The sequence below is a fragment of the Grus americana genome, chromosome 24, assembly GCF_028858705.1.
Source record: "Grus americana isolate bGruAme1 chromosome 24, bGruAme1.mat, whole genome shotgun sequence".
Classification (NCBI taxonomy): Eukaryota; Metazoa; Chordata; class Aves; order Gruiformes; family Gruidae; genus Grus; species Grus americana.
In genome coordinates this window covers 43,774-61,377 of record NC_072875.1, presented here as the reverse complement: position 1 = coordinate 61,377, position 17,604 = coordinate 43,774, and the positions used below count along the sequence as shown (strand labels likewise).

The 17,604-nt window shown below is 50.4% G+C and overlaps 1 long non-coding RNA gene across 1 annotated transcript; it reads left to right on the top strand.

The window, feature by feature from the left end:
• Nucleotides 1-6,835: 6,835 nt before the first annotated feature.
• Nucleotides 6,836-7,432, top strand: LOC129196138 (uncharacterized). Its single transcript, XR_008574078.1, has 5 exons — nucleotides 6,836-6,855; nucleotides 6,962-7,017; nucleotides 7,093-7,132; nucleotides 7,219-7,265; nucleotides 7,393-7,432. It is a non-coding gene; the product is annotated as an uncharacterized LOC129196138 (long non-coding RNA).
• Nucleotides 7,433-17,604: the final 10,172 nt, after the last annotated feature.

Genomic DNA, 17,604 nt, shown 5'->3' with positions numbered 1-17,604 from the left:
CCCACCAGTAGGCCAGCGAGCACCCTGGCCCCCAGGTGCAGATCATCCACCTCCTCATCACCTCCACCATCTTCACCCTTGTTGGCCTTGGCCACAGACCTGCAAGGAGCAAGGCCCTGCCTCCCCCAGACCATTCACTCACCCCCACCATGGCTAGACACACACCCCTCCAGAAACGGCACCCCCGTCATGATGATAACACCGCCACCACCAAGCACCACGAGTCTCTGTCCCTCCAAGAAGGCCAGGCCCAACACCAACACCTCAGACAAACAAATACCCTACCTACCTATCTGCCAGCCTCCTCCTTATCCCCTTCCCCAAACGCTGGCACCCGCCCTCCAGGCCAACACCACATGGCCCTCCACATCCCTGGCTCCTTCTGCCTCCCCTTTCTCTCCTTCTCTCTCTTTCTTTCTCCCTCTCTTACTGCCTCCTCTGGCATGCCAACTGTGGCTAGGCCCAATTCCTGCCTTTCCTTTTTCTTGGCTTCAGCTGAGACACCGCCAGTCTACAGCAACCTCTCGGATTGTGTCGAACACAGCTCGCCCTGCATTCCTTTCTTGGCTCGCACGCATGCCTACTGCTTTATGACTACCTCGCTGTCTCCATCCTGACCCACGAGGTCTCTTCTCTTCTCCCCGCCCCTTAATTACATTCTTACTTTCTCACTTGACCCTTCCAGTTATCCCCCCCATCGTGCTGGGACAGAGTGAGTAGCTCTGTGCTGTGCCACCACCTGTCACCACCCCCCCACACCCCCAAACCCCTGGACCCACCTGCTCAGCAACTTGCCTACCAACATTGCCCATCACCTCTCAGGCACGCCGAGCAGCACGGCACCGGTCCCCACCTGGCCCAAAGTCCCAGACAGGCCACTCTGACCAATACCTCTCAGCACCCTGGACTGCCATCCTGACTCACTGGCCCCAAGGACGATGCACCCCTCACAGGAGCCAACCACGGCGCTCCCGACTGCTACCACAAACGCCCCTACCTCCCACCACCCTTCCTGCCCTACCCTGTCCTGCGCTGCAGCACCACGGACACGCGCCACGGTCCAGCACCCAGCTTCTGTGCACACAGACCCTCCAGGGCCACACCAGAGCGCTCGCCTGTCCAAACACGGCCTCCCTCGACCGTACAGCATGCCACGAGACCGCCAGACTGAGGCCTACCGCCCAGCACACGCTCCCGGCGAGCCACCGAGGAGGAGCCTGCAGGCCTCCCTGCCCGCACGGCATCGCAGATGGACCCACGATCACGCCGGATGCTGCCCTCCACCCTCCAGAACTCCGCTCAGATATTCGGCAAGTACGCCTGGCCTCCATGACTCCTGTCATGCTAGGCGATCGCTGAGAACCTCGCACCTACGCCGGCCGAGCAGCTAGACCAGACACGGTGCCCATGACGATGAGCAGCCACAACTGCCCAAATGTGGCAGAAAACCCGAGAACGCCCGTAAGGCTCGGATTGCTCAGTAAGAACGAGCGAATGTTGCAAACATCCATCTTTTGACCCAAGCAGGGATAAACAGCTAACAAGGGAATGTCACAGACATCTGTCTCGACCGCAGACAGAACCTGTGGAGGCAGGAGACCATCTGTCTCATTAGCCCATTCCCCTATTCCTGACATGTGAAGCCAAAACACCACCTGTCCCCCATGCAGGTGTGCCCGTGAAAGGCCATCGCTCAGTCGACCTCAAAGTGGTGCAACTGCAAGACCCCCCCTGCGCCCCACTGACTCGTCATTTCTGGAACATTCCTGAGCACACACTGTGCCTGCTCAGTGCCAACAGACCCCCCCCCACACACACACCTAGGGGTGGGGGGGCATTCGTTTATAAAGGGGAGACGCAAGTTTTTGGTGCGCACCAGCCATCCGAGGACTACAACTACAAGCAGAGAATGTCGCTGGATCCGAGGGTGGTGATATCTATCTTTTCACTTTTCCTCCCTCTCTTTCTCTCTCTCTCTTTCCCTCTCCGCTGCTCTCTGGGTCTCCAACTTCCCTTTTGGCACACGAGGCTAATGCCGTTACCGGTTTGGCTGAGCCGTTCCCTTCTTTTGTAGTTCCACAAAGACTTTGGTATTGCTATGACTTTGGCCAAGCCTCTATCTCTTGTAGATAGATAATCTCTTGTAACCACCGTTACTCCTGATGACCACACCTACAATTAGAAAGCTAACCTTGCCCTCACCCGCCGCGTGGGACGGGGCGACGCCTCGATGCGAGTGATGTCTGCGGCCCTTAGGGACCGTCGCCCTCTCCCTCCACGGTGGCGATCTCCCCTCGAGTCCGGACGCCTCTCCAGGTTACCCTGCGAGGCTATCTACCTCGCCCGACGCGGATTTTGGTCAAGAGTGACGTAAGGCGCTATGTTGAGCCCTTGCGCAGCCAGGCAAGCCCGCAGCTTGCATGTGAGTGGGGCTGTGCGAGGGCCGCTGAGGGAGGTTTCAGGCCAGGCACCCCTTTTGGGGCTGGCACCTTTGGCCTGGGAGCAGGGGCTCGACGTTTACTGTTGTGAGGATGGATGCTGGCCGAGGGTGTGAAGGACTGTCACCTTTTGGGGTTTTTGTACCTTTCAGAGCAGTCTTGCCTTACTCTTTGCAATTTAGGATTTCATCATTCAGCACTTTGCCCCCCACGCATTTCCATTTGGTCTCCAAGGACATCTGTGCTTTGTTCAATTCCCTTTTGAGCTCATCACGGCCCCAAGACTTTTGCAGTCTCTCCAGCCCCTTCCAGGACCTCTCTAATCCCTGTAACGATGCTTCTTGTTCTGTCAAAACCTTTTCCAAAGCCATCTTTGTGCTCCAGAGCAGTCTTTTTTTTTTTTTTTCTGTTTTATAGCATGTTTCTACTTGTTTCCTGATCCTCCAAAGATATCTATCTCTGGTTCAGATTACCTCTTGAGTTTTTCAGAGAAGGTGACAGCATTCATTCATTGTTATCAACACATCTGCTATACTAAGTTTTTTTTATGTGTGTTACGCTTTATTTTTGTTCTAGCAACTTAGGTGGTCATTAGGTTTCTTCACAGACTTTCTGATAAATTTCTTGTATTACCAGGTTCTTTTGGTGTTTTCTGTCTTTTGGGACTCATCTAGTTCTGTTAAGGGAGTCAGTCAGAGAGACCATCAAGGTTACTTGAGTCATCAATGATTTACTGTAAATAATTTACTTTGCAACCAGAAATATTTTTGAGAAGGGATTCTTACAGGATCTATTTCTGTTCATTCAGTGTTATCTAGAACATAGATCTAGTAGAAGTTAGATTATATGCATTATCTCCCTAGAAATGATGTGTAACCCCATAGCATCTTTGGGTTTTTTTACAGGAAATTAAAGCACATAATTTTCAATATTGCTATTGCATTTAACAAATTGCTTTCCTACATAGCTTACTATGACATTTATCTTTTTCTCTATATACCCTAAGAAGATTAAGTTTAATTACCTACCTGTTGCTGATGCAATAGATGTAGCTGCAGTAAAAGAGCAGGTATTATCACTTCCAGGAAGGATCACTTTCTCCATTCAGTACTTTGCACAGCCCAAGCTCAAGGCAGATCAGAAAATTGCCATTTCTCCGCCGCCCGCCTTTAAGCCTCGTGGCAGTCGGCCCCTCCCCTTTCCCAGGGGATGGTGGGAAGGGCAGTGGGTGGGGCCCAGGGTATATGAGCCACAGGTCTGTGCCAGGGAGCTCATTCAGCTCCTGGGCTTCTCTGATACCAGTGCTCTGTTGTGCCTTCAGTCAGAGGCAGCTTTTGAGTTGGTTCAGCTGTTGGTTTTGATGTTTAGGGAAGCAGAGGAGCCTGAGGTAAGAGCTTCAGGAATAGGTGGGGTTAAGCAGGATATAGAGAAGAAAACACACCTGTATGCAGGTTTGGGGTTTTTTTCTAAGTTCATAATTTTGTATTGAATGTTCAGCAGTTTGCAAGATGATTGAATAGTCTGCATTTTTTTTATTTTAGGTTTGTTGTATTTTACTGGAATTCCTGATTTTTATTAGAGGTGGAACCTTGTTTTTTTTTCACCAGTTTTGCTGTTTACTATGTAAATTACTGATGTTATCTCTTTTAATAGGACTGATGGTGATATTATCAAGCAGGGTTCAGGGAGAGCATCTTCTATGCATCTGTTGATGGAGTTCTAGCCTTTCTTAGGAAAGCAGCAAGGATATCAGGTACTGCATCTTTCAGGGTACAGGACAGCTCATTATCTTTCCCAGTTGCCCATGGGCTACCATGTTGTTCCTAGAAACTTTGCAGTTTGCAGCAGGCCCCTCATAGATTATAAGCATCAGGGCTTCACTTATTTTGTGGGCCTGTAGCAGAGCCCAGACTTAGCAGGAAAACAGAGGAGAGGAGCTGCCTGCAGAATGCAGAGCACAACTCAGAAGAGTAGCTCTTGAGGAGTGGCTGACACAGGGGGTTGAGGGGTACAAATACAGGGAAGGAGCCATCAGAAGGAGTGGAGCTGCTTCCCTGAGTTCAGGAGAAAAGAAGGGGTTTCTGAAGTTTTGGGAAAGGGAGGAGGGTTCATCAGGCTTTCTAAGGTCAGCTTTGCAGTTGGATTTGGATGTTGATGAGGTCTCTTCTATTTTAGTCTCTCTGCAGCTGATGGGAGGTATGACAGTCCCAAGAGATGCACTGCAAACAATCCCTTCCTCTGCGTCAGAATATGCAGGGCTGCATGTCAGAAGGGTCTCATCTCGATTTGCTCTAGTATCGGTCACAGCAATTATGTTCTGTTGTTCATATTTATCTATTGTGTTTTTAGCACCAGTTTCTGTAGTTGTAAGGTGCCTGTTTTGGATCTTTGAGACACCATGTCACATTCATCATGCTTTTTCCATTGGCCGACCGCCTCTGTAATTCCCTAAGGGGTTTTGTAGGTAAGGAGGTAGTTGGTGTCATGCGTCAACTGAGCCTGAACACAGCAACCTGTAAATGGCAGAGGAAATGAGGAGGAGCGGCTGAGGTAGAGCAATGGAAGATAGGAAATGGCGCAGGCAGGCCACAGTTTTGGGCAGCACCTCAGCATGTGGCTTTCGCTTTGGTGGTTTTCTGGTGCTGTAAGCAGCCTTGGAGGGACAAAGCCGTATCCCAGTGAGCAGTCTGAGAAGGTGAGCCGGTTGACAGCTGGGCTGGCATCCCAGAGAAGGAAATCAGCTTGGTTAAGTGTTTCTCTTTGGTTTTACAGGTGCCACATCGGCTGGTTTTGGAATTGGATAAGGATTTGTGGTGAGCTGCAGCGGTAGCAAGGAGGGGAATGAGACTGGTGACTTCTCAAAGAGTAACAGTAACTTTGTCTCTCTTAGCATCTTAAGTACCACAAGCGATGATGGCTACAGTGTCCATCTCCAGAAGGCATAGGCAAGTAGAACACCACAGCCCTTCTGAGGAGGCTTGGTATTGTGGGAGAGGTTGGGGTTGATGGGGGTGATGGCTTACTGCTGGCACTGCTCATTCATGGGGTTATTTTATTAAGCTGATGAAGCAGAACCAGGTGACTGCAGGACTGTCCCAGTTAGCCAATGCGTGGTAGGTGTCTATTTGTCAGGGATGGTTCCAGATTCCCGGCCCTCTGAAAGCTAAGTTGAGGGACCAGGGCTAGGGAGGGAGTGGGGTGTAGGAAGGGGGCAAGTTTGGGGGTTGCAGGGGAGGGGTTTTATGGTTAGTGCAGGGGAGAGGGCTGTCTGGGAGCAGCCTTCCTTGGGCGGGCAAAGGGAGCGGGTTACTTGTCAGCACGATGCTAGCCTGTGCTGGGCAGGGCAGCTCCAGCCTGTGTCTGTGGTATGTTTGTTGTGTATGTTGTCTTCTGTGTGTTAGCCCTTCCTCGGGTGTCAGCGCCCTCTTTTTGCGCTCAAGGGGCATGACATGCTTCTCGGGCACCATCCCTAGGGTCTTGAATGCCTGTACTCATTGGCACCGTGCCAATCAGGCGCTTCTCTTCTTGCATAGCAAGCTTACAGCGTGCATCGTTCCTGCATCTTGGAAGTTTCTGCTGGGTGCTCTTCTTGCAGCCTCGTCCTAGGCTGTGTCGGGAGCTCTGCTCTAAAGCCATCCCTTTTCAGGGACTGAAGGTTCTTCTCTGCATCCTTGCGTTCTTAGGTCTTGAAGACTGGCTTCTTGCCGCATCCGTCATCTCGGTTTTGACAGTAACTTCTTATAACGGGCCATCACAATCAGTTCTCTTCCGGGGTTGCCGTAGAGCTTCCTCGCCTGGGCGTTGCGCCCTGTAGGTCATCTTGCTCGGCATCGTCTCTGGTCCGGGAGTCATTCCTCTCGCTGAGAGTTTTCTCTCATCTTTGAGTTGCGTGGTTTGTAGCATTCTCTGTAGCCTTGGTCTGTGTGTGTGTGTTGGGTGTGGAGCTGCTCTGCCTGGGGCTGTCGAGTCAGGGTCAGGTGGAATAGCAATAAGAGTGTACGGTTAGTATGTTTGCATGCCCAGTCTGGAATGGTTTGGCTCTCACGCAGCATCTGGGTGACTTGCTCAGGAATTTGGTGTGGTTTTTGTCAGATGCAGACAGACAAGATGCGCACCAAAGAGCGGCAGAGGAGGCGAGCAGAGCGCCGTATGAAGGTGGGTCGGCCGGTGGTGTCGGAGGGAAGATCTGGCTGGTGGCTCTATGGCTCCATTAAGACTTGTCTGGGCCGCCTTGATTTTTGAAGGCGTGAAGCTGGATATCAACACGGGAGGTGACTCGGGCCAGGTGAGCAGTGACTAGCAGGCTGAAGTAGTGGTTATTTTTCAGGTGTCACATTGCTGGTTAAGATGCAGGTATCCTTTGTTTGTGTTTTCTAGGTGGGGTGCAAGCAGGGCAGCCCAAAATGATGGAGGCCAGGTGAGCAAGCGGCTGAGGTAAAGGAGCAGGGGAGAGGAATCTGTGTGGGCAGGCTGCGATTTTGGGCGCTGTCTCAGCATGTGCCTTTTGCTTTGTTTTTTGGCAGGTGCTGCAGGGAGCCTCGGAGGGGCGAAGCGGCGTGTCAATGAGCGGTCCCAGAAGGTTAGACGCTCGTCAGTGTCTCATACGAGAGCATTATACGGCAACTCATTTGAGCATTTTCCTCTGGTTTTGCAGGAGCGGCGTGGCCACTGTTGGAACTGGATACGCATTTGAGGTGAGCTGGAAAAATAGCGAGGGCGATCCAGGGAATGGTGACTTTCCGCAGACGCAGGAGTAACTCTGTGTCTTTTGGCATCCTAGGCGCCACAGGCGATGACAGCCACAGTGTCTGTCTCTGGAATGAGCAGGTGAGTGGAAAGCCACGGTGGTTACGAGGAGGGGGGTGTTGTGGGAGAGGCTGGTGTTGAGCCGTGCGATGCTGACTGACGGCACTGTTTTATTGTTTGTGTTGTGGGGTTTTTTTTTTAATGGTAGCTGATGAAGAGGAACCAAGTGACTGCCGGGCCGTCCTGGTTTGCCAATGCGCGGCACGTGGGTTTTCTGTTGCGGATGGTTCCAGATCCCCGGCCCTCTGAAAGCTAAGTTGAGGGACCAGGGCTAGGGAGGGAGTGGGGTGTAGGAAGGGGGCAAGTTTGGGGGTTGCAGGGGAGGGGTTTTATGGTTAGTGCAGGGGAGAGGGCTGTCTGGGAGCAGCCTTCCTTGGGCGGGCAAAGGGAGCGGGTTACTTGTCAGCACGATGCTAGCCTGTGCTGGGCAGGGCAGCTCCAGCCTGTGTCTGTGGTATGTTTGTTGTGTATGTTGTCTTCTGTGTGTTAGCATCTTCCTCGGGTGTCAGCGCCCTCTTTTTGCGCTCAAGGGGCATGACATGCTTCTCGGGCACCATCCCTAGGGTCTTGAATGCCTGTACTCATTGGCACCGTGCCAATCAGGCGCTTCTCTTCTTGCATAGCAAGCTTACAGCGTGCATCGTTCCTGCATCTTGGAAGTTTCTGCTGGGTGCTCTTCTTGCAGCCTCGTCCTAGGCTGTGTCGGGAGCTCTGCTCTAAAGCCATCCCTTTTCAGGGACTGAAGGTTCTTCTCTGCATCCTTGCGTTCTTAGGTCTTGAAGACTGGCTTCTTGCCGCATCCGTCATCTCGGTTTTGACAGTAACTTCTTATAACGGGCCATCACAATCAGTTCTCTTCCGGGGTTGCCGTAGAGCTTCCTCGCCTGGGCGTTGCGCCCTGTAGGTCATCTTGCTCGGCATCGTCTCTGGTCCGGGAGTCATTCCTCTCGCTGAGAGTTTTCTCTCATCTTTGAGTTGCGTGGTTTGTAGCATTCTCTGTAGCCTTGGTCTGTGTGTGTGTGTTGGGTGTGGAGCTGCTCTGCCTGGGGCTGTCGAGTCAGGGTCAGGTGGAATAGCAATAAGAGTGTACGGTTAGTATGTTTGCATGCCCAGTCTGGAATGGTTTGGCTCTCACGCAGCATCTGGGTGACTTGCTCAGGAATTTGGTGTGGTTTTTGTCAGATGCAGACAGACAAGATGCGCACCAAAGAGCGGCAGAGGAGGCGAGCAGAGCGCCGTATGAAGGTGGGTCGGCCGGTGGTGTCGGAGGGAAGATCTGGCTGGTGGCTCTATGGCTCCATTAAGACTTGTCTGGGCCGCCTTGATTTTTGAAGGCGTGAAGCTGGATATCAACACGGGAGGTGACTCGGGCCAGGTGAGCAGTGACTAGCAGGCTGAAGTAGTGGTTATTTTTCAGGTGTCACATTGCTGGTTAAGATGCAGGTATCCTTTGTTTGTGTTTTCTAGGTGGGGTGCAAGCAGGGCAGCCCAAAATGATGGAGGCCAGGTGAGCAAGCGGCTGAGGTAAAGGAGCAGGGGAGAGGAATCTGTGTGGGCAGGCTGCGATTTTGGGCGCTGTCTCAGCATGTGCCTTTTGCTTTGTTTTTTGGCAGGTGCTGCAGGGAGCCTCGGAGGGGCGAAGCGGCGTGTCAATGAGCGGTCCCAGAAGGTTAGACGCTCGTCAGTGTCTCATACGAGAGCATTATACGGCAACTCATTTGAGCATTTTCCTCTGGTTTTGCAGGAGCGGCGTGGCCACTGTTGGAACTGGATACGCATTTGAGGTGAGCTGGAAAAATAGCGAGGGCGATCCAGGGAATGGTGACTTTCCGCAGACGCAGGAGTAACTCTGTGTCTTTTGGCATCCTAGGCGCCACAGGCGATGACAGCCACAGTGTCTGTCTCTGGAATGAGCAGGTGAGTGGAAAGCCACGGTGGTTACGAGGAGGGGGGTGTTGTGGGAGAGGCTGGTGTTGAGCCGTGCGATGCTGACTGACGGCACTGTTTTATTGTTTGTGTTGTGGGGTTTTTTTTTAATGGTAGCTGATGAAGAGGAACCAAGTGACTGCCGGGCCGTCCTGGTTTGCCAATGCGCGGCACGCGGGTTTTCTGTTGCGGATGGTTCCAGATCCCCGGCCCTCTGAAAGCTAAGTTGAGGGACCAGGGCTAGGGAGGGAGTGGGGTGTAGGAAGGGGGCAAGTTTGGGGGTTGCAGGGGAGGGGTTTTATGGTTAGTGCAGGGGAGAGGGCTGTCTGGGAGCAGCCTTCCTTGGGCGGGCAAAGGGAGCGGGTTACTTGTCAGCACGATGCTAGCCTGTGCTGGGCAGGGCAGCTCCAGCCTGTGTCTGTGGTATGTTTGTTGTGTATGTTGTCTTCTGTGTGTTAGCCCTTCCTCGGGTGTCAGCGCCCTCTTTTTGCGCTCAAGGGGCATGACATGCTTCTCGGGCACCATCCCTAGGGTCTTGAATGCCTGTACTCATTGGCACCGTGCCAATCAGGCGCTTCTCTTCTTGCATAGCAAGCTTACAGCGTGCATCGTTCCTGCATCTTGGAAGTTTCTGCTGGGTGCTCTTCTTGCAGCCTCGTCCTAGGCTGTGTCGGGAGCTCTGCTCTAAAGCCATCCCTTTTCAGGGACTGAAGGTTCTTCTCTGCATCCTTGCGTTCTTAGGTCTTGAAGACTGGCTTCTTGCCGCATCCGTCATCTCGGTTTTGACAGTAACTTCTTATAACGGGCCATCACAATCAGTTCTCTTCCGGGGTTGCCGTAGAGCTTCCTCGCCTGGGCGTTGCGCCCTGTAGGTCATCTTGCTCGGCATCGTCTCTGGTCCGGGAGTCATTCCTCTCGCTGAGAGTTTTCTCTCATCTTTGAGTTGCGTGGTTTGTAGCATTCTCTGTAGCCTTGGTCTGTGTGTGTGTGTTGGGTGTGGAGCTGCTCTGCCTGGGGCTGTCGAGTCAGGGTCAGGTGGAATAGCAATAAGAGTGTACGGTTAGTATGTTTGCATGCCCAGTCTGGAATGGTTTGGCTCTCACGCAGCATCTGGGTGACTTGCTCAGGAATTTGGTGTGGTTTTTGTCAGATGCAGACAGACAAGATGCGCACCAAAGAGCGGCAGAGGAGGCGAGCAGAGTGCTGTAAGGAGGTGGAGCATATTGGTGCTGGAGCTGACTTGGGCCAGGTGAGCAGTGACTAGCGGGCTGAAGTAGCAGTTATTTTTTAGGTGTTGCATTGCTGGCTAAGTTAAAGGTATCCTTTGTGTTTTCCAGGTAGGGCACAAGCTTTAGCGTGGCAATATGTAAATGGCAGAGGGGGTGAGGATGAGTGGCTGAGGTAAAGGAATGGAAGAAGGGAATCGCTGTGGGAAGGCTGTGGTTTTGGGCAGTAACATAGCATGTGTCTTTTTTTTGCTTTGTTTTTTGGCAGGTGCCGCAGGGAGCCTTGGAGGGGCAAAGCCACATGCCAATGAGCGGTCTGAGAAGGTGAGGCGGTTGTCGGTGTATAATCGCATAGCACTATATGGCACCTAGTTTAAGCATTGCCATTTGGATTTGCAGGAGCCGCGTGGCCACTGTTGGAACTGCATGCCCATTGGAGGTGAGCTGAAAGAATAGCAAGGGTGATCCTGGGAGCGGTGACTTCTCCCCAGTGTAGGAGTCATTTTGTGTGTCTGGCGCCACAAGTGATGACAGCTGCAGTGTCTGTCTCTGGAACGAGCAGGTGCATGGAAAGCCGTGGTGCTTCTGAGGGGGGGGTGGTTGTGGGAGAGGTTGGCATTGGTGGGTGCGATGTTGACTGCCAGCACTGTTTTCTTCTGTGTTTAGTATTTTAATTGTCGGTGATGAAGAGGGACCAGGCAGCATCTTCTGTTGCAGATGGTTCTAGATCCTCGGCCCTCCTAAAGCTAAGTTGAGGGACTGCAGCCGGGGAGGGGGTGGGATGAGGTTGGGAGTTGCAGGGGAGGGGTTTTAAAGTTTAGTGTAGGGGAGAGGGCTGACCAGGACCTGTCCCCTTTGGGCAGGCAAAGGGAGCAGGTTACTTGTCAGCACTGTGCTAGACTGTGCTGGGCAGGGCAGTTTCAGCCTGTGTCTGTGGTATGTTTGTTGTATATCTTGTCTTCTGTGTTTTAGCCCTTCCTCTGGTCTCAATGCCCTATTTGTGCTCAAGGGGCATGGCATGCTTCTCGGGTGCCATCGCTAGGATCTCGAATGCCCATACTTGTCGGCATAGTGCCAATCGGGTGCTGCTTTGATTGCATAGCAAGCCTTACAGCCTGGATGGATCTTGTGTCTCAGAAGTTTTTGGTGGGTCTTCTTTTTGCAGCCTCTTTGCATGCTGCGTCAGGAGAGCTGACATTTACAGCCATCCATTTTAACAGAATGGGGCTTCCTCCCTGCGTCCTCACATTCTTAGGTCTTGAACACAGGCTTCTCGCCACCTCTGTCCTGTTGTTTTTGACAGTAACTTCTTATAATGGGCCATTACAGTCCATCCTTTTCTGGCATTGCCATAGGGCTTGCTGGCCTGGGTGTTGTACTCTGTAGGTAGTCTTGCTCGGCAGTGTCTCTGGTCAGGCAGTCCTTCTTGCTGAGAGTTTTCTCTCCTCATCCTTGAGTCACGTTCTTTATAGCGTTGGTCTTTGCATGCGTGCATTTTGTTGTGGAGCTGCTCTGCCCTGGGTTGTTGAGTCAGGGTTAGGTGGAATAGCCATAAGAGTGTAGGGTTAGTATGTCGATATGCCCAGTATGCTTGGGCAAAGGTTGTGTAGTTGCCTCAGATAGAGTAGCTGTTGCCAGGCTGTGTTGGAGTGTCATTTCCATAGTGGTCTGTGGACATGATGGGAGCTGCCTGGGAGGGGCTATTCAGGGGTGATAAAAGCAGATTGACTCTCAAAGGGGTCAAAGGCTTGTCTGTGTGGGGCTGAAAGTTTGGGTTTTTTTTCTTCTAATTGCAGTGTGTAGTTGGACTGTAGATGCCATTTGAAATTGTTCAGCTATTGCTCTGCATCCTGGTGCCTTCTTGTTATGGTTTAGCCCCAGCTGGTAGCTGAGCACCATGTGATTTTTTTTTTTTTAGGTGCACAGCAGGGAAAAGTACCCATGTACCTCTTTGTGGCACCCCAGCCAGATAATTGGGGTGCAAAGTAAGGAAATGTGCCTGCGTGCCCCTTTCCAGGGTGCCCCAGCCAGAAATTGGGGCACACCAGCTCAAAATCAAGGTGCTGCCACAAATATAGATTTTGTTATGTGGTTTTAATTTAGTAGCAATCAGGACTTATTAATATTTTGGGGACAGATAACAGTACTAGCTTACATAATTATTAATGGCACTTAATCATCAGCCAGTCTAACTATGCTTTTCAATGGAATTTTTTACAATCAAAACAGTGAGTTAGTTAAAAATTTGAGCAGGGCTAGGGTGACCCAAAACTTACACCAGGGTTGCATGCACAGATGGGGGTTAAATCAAATCACATGTCTAGACAAGCTGACAAACAATCCTGGATGGTTACAGGCACACAGACAGGCAAATAGTTTTTAACCAAACTGTACAGGCACGCACACATGGAGCTTGATGTACAAATAAAATTTCCAATTTCATGACACACTCACTTCTATGTGCTGGCATTTGTCAAAGGGTAATTAGCGAATCCTGCAAAATCAGGCCTTTGAGTCCTTACAAAACCATGGATGCATGATCTTTGAAACCTCTTGAAATCTCCCCTGTGAGGTCTTCCAGCTCAGGGGAGATCCTGGCTCACACAGTCCACCCCTGTCACAGAGAACCCAAAGGTCTTACTTTTGGATCATAAGATGATTGTGAGAGCATGGCATTGAGCAGGTCTGTCACATCCCCTATCATGCACCAGCCTCTGGGAACATCCGATGATAAAATGGACTGCTAAAGACTACTCTGAGAGCAATGGGTGGTGGGACCCTCAAACACTAGGATACACATTTAGCAAAGGGCACCCGGTTAGACAATGCTGGGGATCTGCCAATCGAGCTGGCCCTGCCCAATATAAACTTCCATGTACTATACAAGGAGATAAAAGTCCCCCACAGTGTGTATGAAGAATAGATTTGGGAAGATAGTCTAGGTTAGCCCTGCTTCAGAGATTGCTTTTGCTCAGGGACCTGGGTGCACTTGGTGGGTGATGCAAAAGGATGGGGCGGTCGAATGTGTATCTCAAGGGGATCTGATTTTGGGTGCGAATAGCCAATAAATTAAATTGCATGATGTGAATTGCTAAATAACTCTACTATCATATGTCATAGCTACTACAATTGCTATATGCTCTATCCACAGTATTACCACAAGAATCACCCAAATGAATGAAGGATGAACTTTGATGAAACTGAGCAAAGCATAGCAATGATGGAACTAGAACTGACTTCAGTGACTGGCGCCCAGCACGTTCCTTGAAATCAACAACTTTGAGGTCCGACCCTGAGCATGGACCACACCAGCTATGCCAGATGTGAGCTTCAGAAGCAGCCACAACAATCCAACAGTGTACAGCATTGCTCCTGACCCGAGAGAGTGTTAGAGCAGATGGAGCCCCAAGTCATGGACTAAATGAACTCAATGGACATGTTAGAGGCATGGCCCATAGCCTAAGGGAATGATATCTGTGTGTCTAATTTTTTTTATATATATGTAAAAGAGAGGGAAAGTGGTGGTGATTAATTGGAAGTGTTGGATGAGGGCAGGATGTAGATGGTTTAGAATAAAGGGTGGATAATATCTGGTTTTGGCTAGGATAGAGTTGCATTTCACCAGAAGGGAAGGGGCAGGGCAGCTATTTGTGTAGCCACTGAGGATGGGGCTGGCCCTCCTGCACCAAGGGCTGTGGCTGGGGAGGGGGTCGCCTGTGCTTGCCTAGCCTCAGGAGCACATGTAAGAGAGAAACAAAGGGGCTGTCACAGACAGCTGCCTCTGACAAGGAACAGCCGGTCCCTGCAGTGAGGAAGGATCCCTCCCAGCGTTCCCCAACAAGGGTCCACCATAAGCACACACCACAAGGAGTTTGGTGCCTCAGGCAGCCACGTGTGTGAGCTGCTGTGCGTCCAGGAAGCCTGGTGGGAGAGGAGCGGTGAGGTACCCGCCACCTGCTCCTGGGTAGGAGAGCATCAGGTAGCCAGCAGTGCAGAGGAGGCAACGCCACCAGTTGCCGGCAGTCGCTGTGGAGAGGAAATGTGCAGTAGATGTATGTGACACAGCAGCTGAACGATGCGGTAGGGTGATGCTCTGGTAGCACCTGGCCAGTGCTGTTGGACCGACCCCTGGACAACTGTATCCTGCAGCAGGGTGGAAAGGGGGAGAAAATGGGAGAAAACAGAAACAGTTAGAGAGGGGAGTGGGCAGAAACAGGGGAAACAGGAACATGGGAAGGAAAATAGGGAAAAAAGGAGAGGGAAAAAAATGAGGGTGGAAGAGAACAATGAGGATTCGGGGTAAGGTAAGGCACAATTTGGGGCAAAAAAGGCAAAATGGTAAAACAGTCTCTGAAAATGGGGGAGGAAAACCCCCAGGTAAACTAAAGGAAAAACCAGGAAGGACACAGGACAAAACCAGGCAGAATGGGGAAAATGGGTCAGTGGGGGGGAATTGGGGGCAGTTATGGGGCACTTGGGTGGTAGGTGTGGGGTGACTGGGAGATAGGGTAAGTTATGGGGCAGTGGGGACACTTGTGGGTCTGGCCCTTGACAAGGGTCAGACCTGGAGTTCCTGGAGGTGGTGACAGAGCAGCTGAGGCTGGTGTTTTTGGTGAGGGGGGGATGATGGGGACACCCCAGCCCCTGAACACACCAGTATGGTCCCACACTGCCCCCCCTGTCCCAGTACTCCCAGTATGATGCCCAGCCTGATCCCAGTATGGGATGTAGTATTAAAGAGCAGGCATTCTTTATTACAGCACCAGATGCACGGGGGATAGCTCCACCTATCGCACCTACCTTAAAACAAAAGTTCATCCTTTATATATCTTAAAGGCGTGAACATTCATCCATTTTCTGAGAAGTCTCCGCCTCTCCACCTATCTACTACTTTTACACGATGCTGGCGTCGCAAAACTACGCTACGCACGCGCAGGGGTCTCGGGTGGTTGTCGGTGGTCATCTGGGCAGTTAGCCCCCCCCCACTCCTTTTCCCTTTTATGGTCACGAGTCTCAAGGACAATTTCTTCTCCTTGGATGTTTCCCAACTCTGTCATCAGGCCAAGCTGTTCTTCCTTATCGACCCTGTTTGGGCAATCCCAGCAGGACAGTTCTCTTCTCAAGGTTAGGATGTCTTCTCTGTACACGTTAATCGCTCATAGGCCTTGTTAAATTCAAAGCTAGTTGTTGCTCTGTAAAAGAATTTCTCAGTATTTCCTCCCTCTGAGACTTCCAAAGTAAGATCTCCTTGGGACTTTCACCTGGATGGCATAATTTTGATATTATCATTTTTGACCGTCAGGTACACGCAATTGGGTACAAGACCATGTGATCAAGGTTAAATATTGAATCACAATACAACACCATATACACAAACAACTGCAGCTATGATTACTACAAATAATTCCTTCAGTCAGGTTAGGTAGCCGTGAGGTTAACCAATTCCACCACAAGTGGGAAGATTCCTTTTCCTTTTGCCACTCTTCCACTGCCCTCTCAATCAAATTGACTTCTTTCTGTTGGGTCTCAATACCATGTTCTTGTCCTATAAAAGCACAAATTCCTCCTTGACTAGCTAACAGATAATCTAGGGCCGTGCAATTTTGTAGACTCACCATTCTATTTTGGGCCATTTCATAAGATGTAAAAGGGAACCCTGTTCCTCCCAACATTATCTGTGAGCATATCCAATGATTTGTCACATTAAGCTCTTTAGCCAATCACATTTTCATCTCCTCATAAAGGTTGTTGTGATTTGTCCCCCTGGTTAGCTGAACAGTTAGTAACATTGTGGCTATTCCAACCAAAACACACACAGCTTACTGGCTCATTTTCATGTTGATTTTTGAATTTTCTTATTTGGAGAGGTTCTTTATCCAATGAGCAGACCTTCCATTGAGCTTCTTTTGGCTCTGATGCTGGTTTTACTCTAGTATAATCGATCCAGGACTCCTTCCCTGCAACCTTAACAGCAGTAAAAGTAGTTAATATCACTTGATACGGTCCTTTCCATCTTTGCTGAAGTAGTTCCTCGTTCCAGACCTTGATATAGACCCAATGTCCAGGCTGGTAAGGATGAACCCGTGTATCCAAACCCTGAGGTGAAGAAAGAGGTGTTACATGTATCTGAAACAAGGAAACAATCCTTCCCATTTTCAACGTGTATTCTTTTAAATCCCAATTTCCAAATACATGAGCCACATTTTGAAGGATTTCAGCCACAAGGCGGGGATCCCTATCAGAGGACATTCCTATTGGTACTCCAAATCTGGGAATTATTTCTTTCATTAATACCTTTACTACTTCTCTCGCCTTGTCGGTGCTACAGGGAAAAGCCTGCGGCCATCCAGAAAAGGTGTCCGCTACTACCAATAAATATCGGTAACCATTTTGACGGGGCAATTCAGAAAAAAAAAACCTATTTGCCAGTAATCTCCTGGACTATTACCTTTTCTAACGACTCCCATAGGCAGCCATCTAAAATTTTGCCTGATATCACAGCCTATCCTTGGGAAGGTTAATGTGTTTATTAGGGACAATCAAAAGATGCCCCCCCCCTTAGCTGCTTCCTTAGCTGCCTGATCCACCAACCTGTTTCCCACGTAGATTTCGGTATTTCCAAAGTGATAAGCCTTACAGTGCATCACTGCAAACTCTGCCGGTAACCAGACGCTCTTTAAGAGCTTTACCATAGTTTCTCCATATGTAATGGGGGACCCTCGAGCTGACAATAGACCTCTCTTTCCAAATAGCTCCATGAGCATGCTCCACTCCAAAGGCATACTTGGAGTCTGTCCAAATATTTACTTGCTTTCCTTGAGAGCACGTTAATGCCCTTTCAAGTGCCACTAATTCCACCTTCTGTGCTGAGGTGTTAGGTAGAAGAGCCTTTGCTTTAATCGCCTTTTCCTGAAAAACCACCACATAACCTGCCAACCATCTTCCTTTTTCCACGTAGCTGCTTCCATCCGTGTATACTTCACAATCAGGGCGTTCAAGCGCGGTATCCTTCAGGTCCTCTTGGCTAAAGTAGACCCGTTCGATTGTTCGAGAACAGTCCCATTCTATTTCCCCGCTATTTTCCAAAGAGGTGGATAGAAATAATACAGGATTAAGCATAGATGTTACCTTTAAGTTCACCTCATCTGTGTCCAAAAAGATGGCTTGATATTTAATCATTCTGCTCGGCGATAACCAGCGATTTCCTT